This window comes from Scyliorhinus torazame, chromosome 8 (genome assembly GCF_047496885.1).
Source record: "Scyliorhinus torazame isolate Kashiwa2021f chromosome 8, sScyTor2.1, whole genome shotgun sequence".
Lineage (NCBI taxonomy): Eukaryota > Metazoa > Chordata > Chondrichthyes > Carcharhiniformes > Scyliorhinidae > Scyliorhinus > Scyliorhinus torazame.
This window is the reverse complement of record NC_092714.1, coordinates 249,610,297-249,629,811: the sequence shown is the minus strand read 5'-3', so window position 1 is coordinate 249,629,811 and position 19,515 is coordinate 249,610,297. Positions and strand designations below refer to the sequence as shown.

Below are 19,515 nucleotides of genomic sequence, written 5' to 3'. Positions count from 1 at the left end.
ACTGTGGGTGATTATCTGACATAAACACCTCTGGCAACTCATAGATTGCAAACCAATAGTTTTGGCACTTGTGGTATGTGGCATAGATTCATCATTTATCAACTTGCTATAGCTATCGACCAAAGAAGAGTTGTTTTTCCCTTCCATTTCAAAGAAATCAACACGTACTCATTCCCACAGTTTCCTGGTGTTTGATCATAAGAAGAAAGGAGCCTTGATTAGAACAGAGGATTCAGAGAAAGTGTTAGGTTAAGGACAAGAGTTAATACAAGGGTTACAAGACATGACGCCGGTCTTTCGTTATTAGTTGGAAGAGCGGGTGTTCACAAAGTTGGTCAATCTGGCGCCTTCTGGCTTTTCCTCTTGTTTCTGATGCTGGTCAGGTGGTTGTTAAACTCTCAGTGTGATTGGTGTGTACAGCAATACATAAAGACAATAGAAGACATTTTTTTTTTTTTAGAAAATATTTTATTGAAACATTTGTAATTTTCACCATTTAACATATTTACGTTTTTAAAACAACCGCGCGGGCGGAGGCACACAAAACCCCCTAGAAGAACAAATAGAAGACACTTTTAGCATGGCTAATGGTGTGCCCCTAAATTATATGAACTTGGCATATGCCCCATTATGTCTTTTCTCTGCATAATTGAGCTGATATGGGTAGAAGTCAAGGATAGTCTTCTCTCGTGATTAGAGCAAGGTTAGTAGAGTTCTTCAGAATTAATTGGAAAATGTTTGGTTTTGGTTACCCGTCACCCATTGAGTGAGTGTAATTCGTTGCAATTTTAAAAAAACCAAGTGATTCTGACAAAAGACAGCACCCACGACAATGTAGCATGCCCTCAGTACTGAAGTATCATCCCTGATTTTGTGCTTATTTTGCCAAATTCGGACTTGAATCCAAGACTTTCAGACAAGCAGAGACAAGGATGTTGTCGCGATACGCCCTCATAGAAACACTACAAGAGCAGATGACCCTATAATGAGCTACTCCTGTTTGGGAAAGTGATCCACTCACTTCATGCCTGTTTTATATAAGGCTGAGTTAAAGTCGGATTTGGTGACTGGTTTCGGATCAGTGCTATCATTATCCCATCATTATCCTGGATTCACCACTTGTCGGTCCACACCCATTTTTGTTGAAACTTGCTGAGCCCCGTGGAATAGGTGGAACACAGGCATTTTCTGAATTCCATTTCAAATTTTCCCTATGCTGGAGTTCTACCTTTCCAAAATGAATTGGACAGGGATGAGAAAGAACTGAAACCCTTGTTCCTTTTGCTGGCTCTCCATAATCAGCATGTTTTAGGAGAAGGGAGAGATGTGTGTTTCTTAACACCTGAGCATGCAAACAATTTGAATAACGGACTTCCGGTTGCGACTATGCGGAGCTAAGCCGCACGATTCGGCAGCTCCCGCTACTACGGACTTTCGGGCTCATTGGAGGAGCCCCAACGGAATTTTTTTGACGACAACCCGTGGGGAAGTGAAGAGAGAGGTCCCCCTCCAACTTTTATGGACCGGACCAGAAGTGCAACGGCCAAAAAAGCGGCATTGGAGCAGCGGGAGAAGCGAGGGAAAAAAAATCAAAATGGCGGCGGCCGGGGACAAAGCGGAGTGCGGGCCGGAGCTGCAGGAATTCATCAAGCGCTGCTTTGAGGAGCTGCGCAAGGAGATGCTGGCGCCTACGCTGGCGGTAATTGAAGGACTAGGGATAACCCAGAAGGCCCACGAGGTGAAGATTCAGGAGGTACAGAAAAGAGTGAGTGAGAATGAGGACGAGCTCTTGGGCCTGGCGGTGAGAGTGGAGTAGCACGAGGCGCTACACAAGAAGTGGGCGGGAAGACTCGAAGACCTGGAGAACAGGTCGAGGAGAAATATCTGCGAATCCTGGGTCTCCCAGAAGAAGTGGAGGGGGCCGATGCCGCGGCATACGCGGGCACGATGATCGGGGCGATGATGGGCGCAGAGGCCCCTTCGAGGTCGCTATAGCTGGACGGGGCATACCGGGTGCTGGCGAGGAAGCCCAAGGCAAATGAGCCGCCAAGGGCGATGGTGGTGAGATTTCATCGGTTCACGGACAGAGAGAGGGTCCTGAAATGGGCCAAGAAGGAGCGGAGCAGCAAGTGGGACAATGCAGAGATCCGAATATACCCGGACTGGAGCACGGAGGTTGCTAAGTGGAGAGCGGGTTTCAACCGGGCCAAAGGGGTGCTACATCGGAAAGGAGTGAAATTTGGAATGCTGCAGCCCTTACATACAAGGACCAACACTACTACTTCGAAACGCCTGAAGAGGCGTGGACCTTTATACAAACGGAAAAGTTGGACTCTAACTGAGGGTTTGTGAGGGTGGGGGGTGTTTGAGGGTTGATGTGTGATGGTTGTTGTATATAGGGGGTCAATCACACGCAGGAAATGTTATATGGGCTGGGGGACAGAGACAAGGCCACGATAGGAGCTGCGCCAGAGGGGGCGGGGCAGGCTTTGGAAAGCGCGTTTTTTTTCCCACACGCGGGAAGAAAGGCGGGAAGGGGAATGCTGCCGTTCTTGCCGCCAAAGTATACCATGAGCCCGGTGGTGGCGGCAACGTTAAGGATCTGGGGCCAGTGGAGACGGCACAGGGGTGTAGTGGGAGCCTCGGTGTGGTCCCCGATCAGGGGTAACCACCGGTTTGTCCCAGGGAAGATGGACGGGTGGTTCCAGGGCTGGCATCGGGCGGGGATTAGAAGAATGGGGGACCTGTTCATTGACGGGACATTTGCGAGCCTAGGGGCACTGGAGGAGAAGTTCGAGTTACCCCCGGGAAATGCATTTAGATATATGCAGGTGAGGGCTTTTGTGAGGCGACAGGTCAGGGAATTCCCGTTGCTCCCGGCACAAGAAATTCAAGACAGGGTGATCTCGGGTGTATGGGTCGGGGAGGGCAAGGTGTCGGCAATACACCAAGAGATGAAAGAAGAGGGGGAAGCGCTAGTAGAAGAGTTGAAGGGTAAATGGGAGGAGGAGCTGGGGGAGGAGATCAAGGAAGGTCTGTGGGCTGATGCCCTGGGTAGGGTTAATTCCTCCTCCTCGTGTGCCAGGCTCAGCCTGATACAATTTAAGGTGGTTCACAGAGCGCACTTGATGGGGGCGTGGTTGAGTAGGTTCTTAGGGGTAGAGGACAGATGTGGAAGGTGCTCAGGGAGCCCGGCGAACCATGTCCATATGTTTTGGGTATGCCCGGCACTGGAGGGGTTCTGGAGAGGAGTGGCGGGAGCAATATCTCAGGTGGTGAAAGTCCGGGTCAAACCAAGCTGGGGGCTAGCAATATTTGGAGTAGTGGACGAACCGGGAGTGCAGGAGGCGAAAGAGGCCGGCATTCTGGCCGTTGCGTCCCTAGTAGCCCGGCGAAGGATCTTGCTAATGTGGAAGGAGGCGAAGCCCCCTAGCCTGGAGGCCTGGATAAACGACATGGCTGGGTTCATAAAGCTGGAGAGGATAAAGTTTGCCTTGAGAGGGTCTGCGCAGTGGTTCTACAGGCGGTGGCAACCGTTCCTAGACTATCTTGCGGAGCGTTAGAGGAAGGTCGGTCAGCAGCAGCAACCCTGGGGGGTGGGGGGGGGGGGGGGGGAATGGGGGATTGCTTGGGGAGATGGATGAGCAGGAGATAACATGAAGGGTGGGGGAAACTGGCACGTGCGGGAGAGAGCCAGTGTATAAAGCTATGTAAATATACCATTTTGCCATGTATATATCTTGCTCAGTGTGATTTCGTGTTATTTTGTTACGGGGGGGGGTGGTTATTGTTTGTAAGGGGAAAAAATTGTGTTGTTAAAAAACTTTAATAAATATATTTAAAAAAAAACAATTTGAATAACCATCGCGAAACATTTTGTGGATTTAAATAAAGAGGATTATTTATTCATGCATTCACCTCAAAAAACCCACAAACTCACCCACACACACACTCAAGGAAAGTTAAACAGAATAGTACACTTTTACAAGTGGTTAAAAAAAAGAATAATTTGGAATTCAACTGATTGATTTGTGTTGGAAAACAAAATGCAGTCCTGGTCAAGAAGAGGGTTCCCACTTTTAAAGTGTACTTGGGTGAATTCAATAGCTGAAGTTGAGTACCAGAGTCATTGCAGGATTGTCTTGAAGAGATAGACATTCTGCAGGTCACGGAGTTAGCTATTTTCGGTCTTGTTATCAGGTCATTTTGTGATAATGGTGGATTGAAAAGGAACAACCTTGTGTGCGTTAAGATGTTACAGTCTCCAGATCTTAAGGCACAGATGTTGTGGTTTCTCACAGTCCTGTTTTCGGTGACGTATTTCAGTGAATTAGCCACAACCTGGGCGATTGTTTGCAGACATTCTTCGAGCCAATCAACTTGGTTTTCAGAATGACCCATTCAAGTCAAGAAATACCTTTTGGATGGTTTTGTGAGATGATTTTGTGAGACAGTTAGTGACATTTCTCAGTCTGGAATGTGCCTTTTATCCTCTCATGGAATTTACAGTGCAGAAGGAGGCCATTCGGCCCATCGTGTCTGCACCGGCCCTTGGAAAGAGCACACTACCCAAGCCCACACTTCCAACCTATCCCCGTAACCCAGAAACCCCGCCTAACATTTTTTGGACACAAATTTAGCACGGCCAATCCACCTAATCCACCTTTGTGGGAGGAAACCGGAGCACCCGGAGGAAACCCATGCAGACACGGAGAGAACGTGCAGATTCTGCACAGACAGTGACCACAAGCCGGGAATTGAACCTGGGACCCTGGAGCTGTGAAACAACTATGCTAACCACTGTGCGGCCGTACACTTTTGAGAGTGTATGGTAGATCAAGACCAGGTTAGGTGACTCTGGCAGGCATGTTTTGCAGCATTTCAATGTTAATTTTTAAAAAGTCAGTTCCAGAAGATTCCACACTGATTACAGTTCATGTTTTAAAGGTTATGGGTAGGACATGTGTGTTACTGGGTATGACAAACTCAAAATTGAACACCACGAAGAGAAAGTGAGATTGCACCATGCAAGTTCAAAACTGTATTCCAATCATAAAGTTGTAAAGCTTATTTTTATCTGCCATTTGGGAGAACTTGGCAATTGTATAACATGATAGCTTTGCAAATGTAAACAGCGTGTAGTTCTTTAAAAAACCATGTTGCTTAGGTATATATTCACAACACAAGCCCCGAAGGGCATTGATGTGTTGTAGCACAACTTCACGCATTTTTTATTATGTACATTACTACCATAATTTACAAGGTTTTATGACAGTCAAATTCTTCTTAGAGACAAAGGAAGTATAAAATGACCTCAAGCAGATCATTAAAACCCCCGTCTGGTTCACAATGCTCCTTAGGGAAGAAAATCTGCAGTTCTTGCCAGGTCTGGCCCACACGTGACACCCAACCCATCGCAATGTGGTTGACTCTTATGGCTGAGCAAGCTACTCAATTCCATTCGGCATGGGCAATAAATGTTGACATTGCCAGCGATACCAACATCTATGATAACAACATCCTATGAAAGAATAAAGCAAAACAAAGAAAAATCTCTCCCTTTATTCGGAAACATTCCTTTATTTACCACCAGGTGGGTAATCTAGAAGAGCAGAATGCTTGTCCCTTGTAGTATGTTCCCCATTCCAATCCTCCACCATTTTAATTCCACCATAGGCAATCCATTTTTCAGATTATTAACCAGATGGCAAAGGTGAAAATTCTGCCTGAAGTTTGTGCTCTGCTTTTAAAAATGTGATCATGGGGTGTGGGCACCTGACAAGGCGCCCACACCCCTTGTCCATCCCATTTTTCCGTGAGATGATAATGGTGAGTCACTGCAGTCCTTCTACTGTAGGTAGCTGTTAGGTCGGAAGTTCCAGGATTTTGACCTTGTGCCGATGAATAAATGGTGATACATTCCCAAGTTAGGATGGTGTGTGACATGGAGGGAACTTGCAGGTGATGGAATTCCCCCTGGTGCCTGTTGTTCTTGTCCTTTTAGGTGGTTGAGGTCATTCGTTTGGGAGGCGCTGTCAAAGAAACCATGGCAAGCTGATGTAGTTTACCTTATGGATTTTGCACACTGCAGACACTTTGCGCCAATGGTGGAGAGAATGCATGGATGGGGTGCCAATCAAGTGCTTTGCTTTGACCAGGCGGTGTTGAGTTTCTTGAGTGTTGTTGGAGGTGCACTCATCCAGGTACATGGGAAGTACTCCATCACACTCCAGGCTTGTGTCTTATAGATGTGGATTTTCCACTTCCGGGTGCGGTGATGACCAGCTGAGTCGCACGTTTCGGCAGCTCCCGGTGAAACGGACTTTTGGGCTCTTGATAGGAGCCCCAACGGCAATTTTGACGACTAAAAACACTGTGCGGTAAACCAGAAGGGAATCCCCCCTGGATACGGATGAAAAAAGGAGAAAGTGGCCGGATTGCAGTGGATCCTTTAGAACAGCGGCAAGGAAGGCAAGCAAAAACCAAGATGGCGTGGGAAGGTGGCAGTTTAACATGGGGCCCTGAACAACAAGAGTTCTTGAAATGCTGTGTGGAAGAGCTCAAAAAGGAAATGAAGAAAGAGCTGTTGGCCCCGATACTACAGGCGATCGAAGGGCTAAAGGAGGAACAAAAGACCCAGGAGCGGGAGCTTCGGGTCATGAAGGCAAAGGCAGCCGAGAATGAGGACGACATACAGGGCCTGGTGGTGAAGACGGAGATGCATGAGGCACATCAGAAACGATGTGTGGAAAGGTTGGAGGCACTGGAGAACAACGCAAGGAGGAACAACCTGAGGATTCTTGGTCTTCCTGAAGGTGCGGAGGGAGCGGACGTCGGGGCATATGTGAGCACGATGCTGCACTCGTTAATGGGAGCGGAGGCCCCGGCGGGTCCGTTGGAGGTGGAGGGAGCATACCGAGTGATGGCACGAGGACCGAGAGCAGGAGAAATTCCCAGAGCCATAGTGGTGAGATTCCTCCGTGTTAAGGATAGAGAAATGGTCCTTAGATGGGCAAAGAAAACTCGGAGCAGTAAATGGGAGAACGCGGTGATCCGCGTTTATCAAGACTGGAGTGCGGAGGTGGCGAGAAGGAGGGCGAGCTTGAATCGGGCCAAGGCGGTGCTTCATAAAAAGAAGATAAAATTTGGAATGCTGCAACCGGCAAGACTGTGGGTCACATATCGAGGGAGGCACCACTATTTTGAGACGGCGGATGAAGCGTGGACTTTTATTGTGGAAGAAAAACTGGAATGAGCGGGTTATTAAAAAGAACGTTTGAACAAAGTGGTGGGGCGAATGTGGGGGGGCGAAGAGGGAGGTTAAAAAGGGGGGAAAGAGGAGTTTTATGTACTAATCCTGCGATGTGGTAACTTTTCTCTCTTCCACAGGTGGTGAAGGGGGGAGGAGGGGAGGTGGAGGAGATGGGGCGTTGGCCATTGGGGGCGGGGCCAAGGGAGAAGCGCGGGCTTGGTTCCCGCGCTATGATAATCATGGCGGGAATAGAGAAGCAGGAAGGAGGGGGCGTCGCACGGTGCGAGCCGAGGTCACGGGGGGAAGCCGAGGTCGGCCAGAGTTTGCTGACTTCTGGGAGCAACATGGGGGGAGTAATTACGCTAGCGGGGGATCTAGCGGGGGGTGGGTGGGAGGGGGGAATTACTGGGTTGCTGCTGCTGGGGAGAGGGGGGAGCTGGTATGGGAGGGGATGGGCGGGGGGGCACCGCCTGGGGGAGATACAGCTGCGTGGGAACCGGGTGAGGAGCTGGAAAAAGGGGATGGCTAATCGACAAGGGGGGGGGGGTAGGAAGCCCCCCAACCCGGCTGATCACGTGGAACGTGAGAGGGCTGAACGGGCCGATAAAGAGGGCACGGGTACTCGCATACCTTAAGAAACTTAAGGCAGATGTGGTTATGTTACAGGAAATGCACCTGAAACTGATAGACCAGGTTAGGCTACGCAAAGGATGGGTGGGGCAGGTGTTCCATTCGGGGCTAGATGCGAAAAACAAGGGGGTGGCTATATTAGTGGGGAAGCGGGTAATGTACGAGGCAAAGACTATAGTGGCGGATAACGGGGGCAGATACGTGATGGTGAGTGGCAAACTACAGGGGGAGACGGTGGTTTTGGTAAACGTATATGCCCCGAACTGGGATGATGCCAATTTTATGAGGCGGATGCTAGGACGCATTCCGGACCTAGAGATGGGAAAGCTGATAATGGGGGGAGATTTTAATACGGTGTTGGAACCAGGGCTGGATAGGTCGAAGTCCAGGACTGGAAGGAGGCCGGCAGCAGCCAAGGTACTGAAAGATTTTGTGGAGCAGATGGGAGGTGTAGACCCGTGGAGATTTAGCAGACCTAGGAGTAAGGAGTTCTCGTTTTTCTCCTATGTCCATAAAGTCTACTCGCGAATCGACTTTTTTGTGCTGGGAAGGGCGTTGATCCCGAAGGTGAGGGGAACGGAGTATACGGCTATAGCCATTTCGGATCACGCTCCACACTGGGTAGACTTGGAGATAGGGGAGGAAACAGGAGGGCGCCCACCCTGGAGAATGGACATGGGACTAATGGCAGATGAGGGGGGGTGTCTAAGGGTGAGGGGGTGCATTGAAAAGTACTTGGAACTCAATGATAATGGGGAGGTCCAGGTGGGAGTGGTCTGGGAGGCGCTGAAGGCGGTGGTTAGAGGGGAGCTGATATCAATAAGGGCACATAAAGGGAAGCAGGAGAGTAAGGAACGGGAGCGGTTGCTGTAGGACTTTTGAGGGTGGACAGACAATATGCGGAAGCACCGGAGGAGGGACTGTACAGGGAAAGGCAAAGGCTACATGTAGAATTTGACTTGCTGACTACGGGCACTGCAGAGGCACAATGGAGGAAGGCACAGGGTGTACAGTACGAATATGGGGAGAAGGCGAGCAGGTTGCTGGCACACCAATTGAGGAAAAGGGGAGCAGCGAGGGAAATAGGGGGAGTGAGGGATGAGGAAGGAGAGATGGAGCGGGGAGCGGAGAGAGTGAATGGAGTGTTCAAGACATTTTATAAAAAATTATATGAAGCTCAACGCCCGGATGGGAGGGAGAGAATGATGGGCTTTTTGGATCGGCTGGAATTTCCCAAGGTGGAAGAGCAGGAAAGGGTGGGACTGGGAGCACAGATCGAGGTAGAAGAAGTGGTGAAAGGAATTAGGAGCATGCAGGCGGGAAAGGCCCCGGGACCGGATGGATTCCCAGTCGAATTCTATAGAAAATATGTGGACTTGCTCGCCCCGGTATTGACGAGGACCTTTAATGAGGCAAAGGAAAGCGGACAACTGCCCCCGACTATGTCTGAAGCAACGATATCGCTTCTCTTAAAGAAGGAAAAGGATCCGCTACAATGCAGGTCCTATAGACCTATTTCCCTCCTAAATGTAGATGCCAAGATCCTGGCCAAGGTAATGGCAATGAGAATAGAGGAATGTGTCCCGGGGGTGGTCCACGAGGACCAAACTGGGTTTGTGAAGGGGAGACAGCTGAACACGAATATACGGAGGCTGTTAGGGGTAATGATGATGCCCCCACCAGAGGGGGAAACGGAGATAGTAGTGGCGATGGATGCCGAGAAAGCATTTGATAGAGTGGAGTGGGATTATTTGTGGGAGGTGTTGAGGAGATTTGGTTTTGGAGAGGGGTATGTTAGATGGGTGCAGCTGTTGTATAGGGCCCCGATGGCGAGCGTGGTCACGAATGGACGGGGATCTGCATATTTTCGGCTCCATAGAGGGACAAGGCAGGGATGCCCTCTGTCCCCATTATTGTTTGCACTGGCGATTGAGCCCCTGGCGATAGCGTTGAGGGGTTCCAAGAAGTGGAGGGGAGTACTTAGAGGAGGAGAAGAACACCGGGTATCTTTGTATGCGGACGATTTGTTACTATATGTGGCAGACCCGGCGGAGGGGATGCCAGAAATAATGCGGATACTTGGGGAGTTTGGGGATTTTTCAGGGTATAAATTGAACATGGGGAAAAGTGAGTTGTTTGTGGTGCATCCAGGGGAGCAGAGTAGAGAAATAGAGGACCTACCGTTGAGGAAGGTAACAAGGGACTTTCGTTACCTGGGGATCCAGATAGCCAAGAATTGGGGCACATTGCATAGGTTAAATTTAACTCGGTTGGTGGAACAAATGGAGGAGGATTTCAAGAGATGGGATATGGTATCCCTGTCACTGGCAGGGAGGGTGCTGGCGGTTAAGATGGTGGTCCTCCCGAGATTCCTCTTTGTGTTTCAGTGCCTCCCGGTGGTGATCACGAAGGCTTTTTTTAAAAGGATTGAAAAGAGCATCATGGGTTTTGTGTGGGCCGGGAAGACCCCGAGAGTGAGGAAGGGATTCTTACAGCGTAGCAGGGATAGGGGGGGGCTGGCACTACCGAGCCTAAGTGAGTATTATTGGGCTGCTAATATTTCAATGGTGAGTAAGTGGATGGGAGAGGAGGAGGGAGCGGCGTGGAAGAGATTAGAGAGGGCGTCCTGTAGGGGGACGAGCCTACAGGCTATGGTGACAGCCCCATTGCTGTTCTCACCGAGGAACTACACCACAAGCCCGGTGGTGGTGGCTACACTGAAGATTTGGGGACAGTGGAGACGGCATAGGGGAAAGACTGGAGCCTTGGGGGGGTCCCCGATAAGAAACAACCATAGGTTTGCCCCGGGGGAATGGATGGGGGATATGGAATGTGGCAAAGAGCAGGAATAACGCAACTGAAAGATCTGTTTGTGGATGGGAAGTTCGCGAGTCTGGGAGCGCTGACCGAGAAATATGGGTTGCCCCAAGGGAATGCATTCAGGTATATGCAACTGAGGGCTTTTGCGAGGCAACAGGTGAGGGAATTCCCGCAGCTCCCGACACAAGAGGTGCAGGACAGAGTGATCTCAAAGACATGGGTGGGGGATGGTAAGGTGTCAGATATATATAGGGAAATGAGGGACGAAGGGGAGACTATGGTAGATGAACTAAAAGGGAAATGGGAAGAAGAGCTGGGGGAGGAGATCGAGGAGGGGCTGTGGGCAGATGCCCTAAGCAGGGTAAACTCGTCGTCCTCGTGTGCCAGGCTAAGCCTGATTCAGTTTAAGGTATTACACAGGGCACATATGACTGGAGCACGGCTCAGTAAATTTTTTGGGGTGGAGGATAGGTGCGCGAGGTGCTCAAGAAGCCCAGCGAATCATACCCATATGTTTTGGTCATGCCCGGCACTACAGGGGTTTTGGATGGGGGTGACAAAGGTGCTTTCAAAAGTAGTGGGGGTCCGGGTCGAACCAAGCTGGGGGTTGGCTATATTTGGGGTTGCACAAGAGCCGGGAGTGCAGGAGGCGAGAGAGGCCGATGTTTTGGCCTTTGCGTCCCTAGTAGCCCGGCGCAGGATATTGCAAATGTGGAAAGAAGCCAAGCCCCCGGGGGTGGAGACCTGGATAAATGACATGGCAGGGTTTATAAAGCTAGAGCGGATTAAGGTCGTTCTAAGGGGGTCGGCTCAAGGGTTCACCAGGCGGTGGCAACCGGTCGTCGAATACCTCGCAGAAAGATAGATGGAATGGAAAAAGAAGGCAGCAGCAGCAGCCCAGGATTGGGGGGGGGGGGGGGGGGGGGGGGGGGGGGAGGAGGAACCAGAAGAACTCTCAGGGTTGTTAATATATACTGTATAATATGTATAGGTCGTTGCTACAGATAATTATATATTGGACTGTTCAATTATATTTTTGGAGAGTGTTACTTGTGATAAGGTAGTTGCCAATTAGGGTTAGTTTTCATTTTTGTTATTTATTATTTATTCATTTTCTGTTTATAAAATAGGTCATTGTTATTTGTGTTGTTATAATATTGTGTAAAGGATGCACAATGTACTGTGTTGGTTGACCAAAAATTTTCAATAAAATATTTTTTTTAATAAAAGATGTGGATTTTCCAAAATTAGCAAATGTCCCAATAGTTTTCAAGAAAGGGGAAATAACAGGGATAAACGCCAGTTGGTCTGACACCAGGGGCTGGATTCTCCGTCGGTGGGATCCTCCACTTCGCCAGTAGTGCACTCACTCCCATGGATTTCCCAAAGCCGTGGGGATGCCCACAATGGAAAACCCCATTGGTCGGATGGTGAGAGGGAGAATCCCGCCCCAGTTGTTTGGAAAATGCTGGAATTGATAATTAGGGAAGTCTCAACAATACCCCTCGAAAATCATAGAATGATCAGACAAAGTCAACATGGTTTCCTGAAAGAGATTGATTTATTTGATGTTTTTCGGGAATTAACTAATAAAGTAGATAAAGGCACAATGGTTAGCACTGCTGCCCCGCAACGTAAGGGACCCAGGTTCGATTCCGACCTCGGGAGACTATCTGTGTGGAATTTGCACGTTCTCCCCGTGTCTGCGTGGGTTTCCTCCGGGTGCTCTGGTTTCCTCCCACAGTCCAAAGATGTGCAGGTTAGGTGGATTGGTCACGTAAAATTGCCCCTTAGGGTGAGGTTGCGGGAAGAGGGTGGGGGATTAGCCTAGCTGGGGTGGTCTTTCGAAGGGTCGGTGCAGACTCATGGGTTGAAAGGCCTCTTTCTGTACTGTAGGGAATCCAATCGAGATGAAGTAACTTCACTCGAAGGGTTGTGAATCTTTCGAATTCCCCACCATAATGGGTTTTGGATATTCCATCATTGAGCTGATGCAAGGCTGAGATAACCAGTTTTTGTTCTCTCAGGGAATCAGAGAATATGAGGAGCTGATGGAAAAACAGAATTGAAGTAGCAGATCCGCCATGATCATGCTGATTGGTTGAGCAGGTTTGAGGGTCCTATGATTGATTCCTGTTTCCATTTCTTTTGTACTTGTGGTGGAAAAGCTCTGCCGAGTTATTCACCGCTGAATACATCGCTTGCAATCTGATCTTGTAACCACTGTATTTATATGAACATAGAAACAGGAGTAGGCCATTCAGCCCCACAAGCCTATCCTCCCATTTAATGAGATCATGACTGATCTGACCTAACTCCTGTATCTGCCTTTGGTCCATATCCGTTAATATCTTTGCGAAACAAAAATCTACCTCTCTCAGATTTAAAATTAACAATTGATCTAGCTTCAACTGCAGTTTGTGGGACAGAGTTCCGAACTTCTACCATCCATTGAGTGAAGAAGTTTTTCCGAACATCTCTCCTGAATGATCTAGCCCTAATTTTTAGACTATGCTCCCTAGTTTTAGAATCTCCAACCAGTAGAAGTAGTTTACCTTTAAGTGCCCTGTCTTTCCTGTTAATATCTTGAATGCTTTGATCAGATCACCCCTTAACCTTCTAAATTCTAGCAAAAACTGGCCTAATCCATGCAATCTCTCCTCGTAACTTAACCCCTGTAGCCCAGGTATCATTCTTATAAACTTATAAACTCTCTCGAAGGCCAAAATATCCTTCCGAAGGTGTGGTGCCCAGTATTGCTCACAGTACTCCAAGTGCTGTCTCTGTGGGCAAGGACTGTTTCATTATCTGGATTGGATTGGATTTGTTTATTGTCACGTGTACCGAGGTACAGTGAAAAGTATTTTTCTGCGAGCAGCTCAACAGATAATTAAGTACATGAAAATAAAATAAAATATATAATAGGGCAACACAGGATACACATTGTACCTACATATCACTGGCATCGGTGAAGCATGCAGGGGTGTAGTGTTAATGAGGTCAGTCCATAAGAGGGTCGTTTAGGAGTCTGGTAACGGCGGGTAAGAAGCTGTTTTTCAGTCTATTTGTGCGTGTTCTCAGACTTCTGTATCTCCTGCCCGATGGAAGAAGTTGGAAGAGTGAGTAAGCCGGGTGGGAGGGGTCTTTGATTTTGCTGCCCGCTTTCCCCAGGCAGCGGGAGGTGTAGATGGAGTCAATGGATGGGAGGCAGTTTCGTGTGATGGTATGGAGATTGGCTTTAATTGGTGATTATTGGTTTCTCGCCACACCATGGCGGGATCCTGATTTCGGCAATGAAAGCGGGCCAGTTAGATCACAAACAGATTGCCACCCGGCGCGGTTCCTGATTTTGGCCCCTCCTGCGATCTTACGGCTGCATTGCGCTGAAGTAAGAGGGCGTGAGGCCAGTAGAACATAGAACATACAGTGCAGAAGGAGGCCATTCGGCCCATCGAGTCTGCACCGACCCACTTAAGCCCTCACTTCCACCCTATCCCTGTAACCCAATAACCCTTCCTAACGTTTTTGGTCACTAAGGGCAATTTATCATGGCCAATCCACCTAACCTGCACGTTTTTGGACTGTGGGAGGAAACCGGAGCGCCCGGAGGAAACCTAGCTCCTGTTGTGCTCTAAATTGAGGATTGTGGATGCAACGGCAAATAGCACTCGGTTGCTCATTGATCGTCACTGCAGGAGACATACTTTACCATAACAAAATCAAAACCTTTGTTTAGGCCTAATTTAAGCCTTAGGTTCCCCTCTCAAGACTGTCACTGAGAGATTTGCTGCTTTTGTGGGGTTGGTTGGCAGCTTTTACACTATTACAGTTGCAGGCTTCAGTCCTGATGTTTAAATGTGCTGCTGTGTAATTAGTTCAACTATCAGTTTTAGCCCGAATGGTATCAGATGATGGTATGACCTTTACCAATTTGCGGAGTGGATAGGAGTGTATGGTGGGCATTTTATGTGGCAACTAGTGCAAATCAGTTTGGTAACAAGTAATTATTATTACTGTGGCATTCCATCATTCCATGACACTAAGACACAGACATCTATACAAAACCGGAAACTGCCTGATTGATGTGAGATTGAGTTCCAAGAATTGGGAGAGAGTTCAAACTGTAACATTGCCACTAACTAAGTAACAAATTCATCAATAACAAAACTACATTCATATAGCACCTCTAATGTGACAGGATTTCCTGACGTGCATCACAAGCGATATCAGAACACTGAACAGGCATTTAGCGAAGAGTTAGGTGAAGTAACTGAGAGTGGAGTGGGGCCCAAAAGGCAAGGGGGCGGGATTCTCCACTCCCGCACCGGTTGGGAGAATCGCCTGGGTCGCCAAATTTTCCCGCGACGCCGGTCCGACGCCCTCCCGCGATTCTCCCAAGTGGCGAGAACGGCCCCGTCGAGTTCCGCGCGGCGCAGGCCGGAGAATCGCCCGAGACACCCAAAATAGCGATTCTCTGGCACCCCTGCTATTCTCAGGCCCGGATGGGCCGAGCGGCCAGGCCAAAACGGCGGGTTCCCCCCCGGCGCCGTCCACACCTGGTCGGGAACGCTGGGGGGGGGGGGGGGCGGCCTGCGGGGGGGGTAGGGGGATCCCGCACCGGGGGGGCTCAAATGGGGTCTGGCCCGCGATCGGTGCCCACCGATCGTCGGGCCGTCCTCTCTGAAGGAGGACCTCCTTTCTTCCGCAGCCCCGCAAGATCTGTCTGACATCTTCTTGCGGGGCGGACTCGGAGAGGACGGCAACCATGCATGCGCGGGTGACGCCAGTTATGCGGCGCCCGCCGCGTCATGTGTGCAGCGCCGCCTTTACATGGCGACAAGGCCTGGCGCATGTAAATGACGCGGCCCCGCTCCTAGCCCATTATCGGGCCCTGAATCGGTCGGATAGGGGCCGTTTCACGCCGTCGTGGACCTCGACCGCGTTCACAACGGCATGGGCACTTCGGCGCGGGAGTGGAGAATCCCACCCCTAGTTCAGGCATTTGTGATTATTCACATTGTTATCTTTCAGAATTTTCAAGATTTCGACGAGGCAATTATCCAGCATTCTTGAATTTTAGATCTTAAATTGATAGATTTTTGTTTTCCATAGGTGTTATGGGATAAGGGGCAAAGATCTCATTCAAAGGTAGAACTGGCTCAAGTTCCTATGTGCCTTGGTGGTAGGTGTTACAGCAATTTATGTGGCCACTCTACCTTAGCCCAGCTCATATCACTGATCTCTGTGCAGCTTTTCAAGGACTGGCTTAATGGCTAACCTAAAGATTGCCTTAGTTTGATTTATTTATTTTCACATGCACCGAGGTACAGTGAAAAGGATTGTCTGCGTACAGTCCAAGCAGATCATTCCATACATGAATACATAGAATATAGTATAAAAGATGTAGGAAGAGGATCTGTAGAGGAGAGCTCGCAGAGAGCCACCACGCTCTGGCGCCATCTCAGAATTCAAGTACCAATGAAGCACTGACGTTTCACATAAGCAGGTATGACACCACCGTTGTAGGAGAATCGTGGTTGCTGAGACATTTTTTCTTTCAATTTTTCCAATTAAGGGGCAATCTAGCACGGCCAATCCACCTACCCTGCACATCTTTGGGTTGTAGGGTGAGACGCACGCAGACACGGGAAGAATGTGCACATTTCATACGGACAGTGACCCGTGCTGGGATCGAACCTGGGTCCTTGGCACCATAGGCATAGAGTTTACAGTGCAGAAGGAGGCCATTCGGCCCATCGAGTCTGCATGGGCCCTTGGAAAGAGCACCCTACTTAAGCCCCACACCTCTACCTTATCCCCGTAACCCAGTAACCCCACCTAACCATTTTTTTTTGGACGTTAAGGGCAATTTAGCATGACCAATCCATCTAACCTGCACATCTTTGGACTGTGGGAGGAAACCGCAGCACCCAGAGGAAACCCACGCAGACACTGGGAGAACGTGCAGACTCTGTGCAGACACTGACCTGAGCCGGGAATCGAACCTGGGGCCCTGGCGCTGTGAAGCAACCATGAGGCAGCAGTGGTAACCACTGTGCTGCCCTGCTGAGACACATTATAAAGTGTATCTCCACCTTGTCGGAAGCTACAGATTTTGAACAGACTCCTTGCAACTGGGGGTATTATCAACACAAGGACTCCAGTTCCGAATGACAGGTTATGGTGACATTAGTGTTTCTATTCCGCTTTCAATTGAATTCAGTTCGAGGGGGAAACATTGCTTCTGCTTATTTCCTTATTGGAATTTATTTTCTGCATTTAATCATAGATAAAGTGCTATCTTTTGAATGACTTTAATTATTAGCAAAATACACAAGACCATTAATCCATTTGATTGCTATTCTGATTAAAGGCAACTTTTAATTTCTAATTGAATTTGTATTTCCTTCACCCCATCATTGGCAGCTACACCTTCAGCTGCTGTGGCCTTGAGAATTCCCATTCCAAACCTTGCTACCTCTTTCACCATACATTTGGTCACTTGACCGCACATATTCTCTTTACAAGACATTTCCTTTTCAAGACATTTGGTACCACGTGGTACCTTGTCAAAGGCCTTGCTAAAGTCCATGTAGACAACGTCGACTACAGTGCCCACATCTATTTTCTTGGTTACTCAAATTCGTGAGACCTTATTTTCCACTCACAAAGCCATGCTGACTGTCCCTAATCAGTCCTTGCTTCTCTGATTGCCTGTGGATCCTGTCACTCAGAATACCTTTAAACAACTTACCCACCACAGATGTTAGGCTCACCAGTCTGTAGCTCCCAGGCTTTTCCTCGCAGCCCTTCTTAAACAAAGGCACAACATTTGCTATCCTCCAATCATCAGGCACCTCAGCTGTGGCTGTCGACGATTCAAATATCTCTGCTGGGGGACCCGCAATTTCCTCCCTATCCTCCCACAATGTCCTGGGATACATTTCATCAGGTCCTGGAGATTTGTCTACCTTGAAGTGCTTTAAGACTTCCAGCACCTCCTTCTCTGTAATATGTACACTCCTCAAGCCATCACTATTTATTTCCCCAAGTTACTTAACATCCATGCCTTTCTCAACAGTAAATACCGATGAGAAATATTAATTTAGGATCTCACCTATCTCTTGTGGATCCGCACATAGTTGACCGTGTAGTTCCTTAAAGATCCTAAAGAAATTAGTGAACCAAATGGGTTCTCATCATAACTGATAATGGTTTTGTGGCTAATGAGACAAGCTTTCAATTCCAGATGATTAATTGAATTAAAATTCCACCCAATGCTGCCCGTGTCCCCAGACCTCAGGATTACTAGTCTAGGGACATGACCACTATGTCACCATCTTCTCCTCAAATATCTTTATGTGGTTCGGTGTCTATTTTTGTCTGATAATAATAATCTTTATTATTGTCACACGTAGGCTTACATTAGCACTGTAATGAATTTACTATGAAAATCTCCTTGTCGTTACACTATGGCGCCTGTTCGGGCACACTGAGGGAGAATTCAGAATGTCCAAATTATCCAACAGCACGTCTTTTGGGACTTGTGGGAGAAACCCGGAGGAACCCCACGCAGACACGGGGAGAACGTGCAGACTCCGCACAGTGACCCAAGCTGGGAATCGAACCTGGGACCCTGGCGCTGTGAAGCAACAGTGCTAATCACAGTGCTATTAGGCTCACGTGAAGTGACGTGACCTTACTATGTCAAAGGTGCTATCAAAATGCAAATTGTTGTTGTCCTTCAACTGATAGGAAGAAAACCCAAATGTAAATTTAAGTTGAATCTGGAATCTCCTCTGCACATGCAACGAACAATTTTTTTTTTGTTAATAAACCGCAAATGCTATCAAACCATTAACAGTGTAAAGTTCTTAAAAAAACACTTAGACAAATAATCGTCTCTTTACTCCCTGGCACTGTCAAGTCTGCTTGTTTAACTGCAACAGTTTGTTTTTCTCAAACAATAATCAGATGAGTGAGGGCAAAGGGCTTGGATAATTATTACAGCTCTCCTTCCAACCATATGCTTTTGTAATTGTATAACTCAAGGTCAACAAGTAGAAAAAACGAAGTAAAAGTCCCCACCCACATTCAGCAGGCATTCACTCAGAGAATCAGGAAGTAGTTACGGGCGGGGGTAGTTAAGGGGGCGTGAACAGAAAGGGAGACGGTGCTGACAGCCAACTTTAACCAGCCCTGGACACGTTGAACCATTGATTTGCTGTCTGTGTTCTCCTGTGACTTTCAGATTCTTCCCAGTGTTTATTGCTCTGCTTGAATGTTATACATCTTTCTCCTCCCAGCAGAATGATGCGCCCAAACAGAAAAAAAAAATGCGGCACTGAAATAAATATTCCTTGGCAATTTGGATACTGTTCCAGATGAAATCCCGCGCAGTATGCAAATATCGCTGCAACCACCGCTTGGAAGAAGATGGAGATTTTTTTTTGACTGCAAGATGAAACATGCCTGCGTTGCGTTTAAGTCTCCAACGCACTTCTGAGTTTAATAGTCTTTCATAATAATGTGAAGCCATCGTTAAGTAAATGCTGCGTATTACAGGCCTATTACACACATCACAACTGACTCAATCTGAAGTGTCAATTCATGTCAGAATTTGCTACTTTAATATCTTATCGGAAAGGTAAACGCACTTTACTTCTGTACATGTGTTAGAATTACAGACGGGACTTAAGACAGTGGTGAGAAGGATCTCACAAATACTGGAAAGGCATCAGCACAGGAATGCAGGAGACGAGCAATAAACCAGCCAGATAGCCCAAGCGATTTTACACTTAAAAAACCGTTCA

The 19,515-nt window shown here is 48.2% G+C and overlaps 1 long non-coding RNA gene across 1 annotated transcript in view; it reads left to right on the top strand.

The window, feature by feature from the left end:
- Positions 1-19,287, top strand: part of LOC140428521 (uncharacterized) — a 126,279-nt gene extending 106,992 nt beyond the window's left edge. The window contains exon 2 of the long non-coding RNA XR_011948807.1: positions 19,009-19,287. This is a non-coding gene — a long non-coding RNA (uncharacterized lncRNA). The remainder of the gene's footprint in view (positions 1-19,008) is intronic.
- The last annotated feature ends 228 nt before the right edge of the window (positions 19,288-19,515 follow it).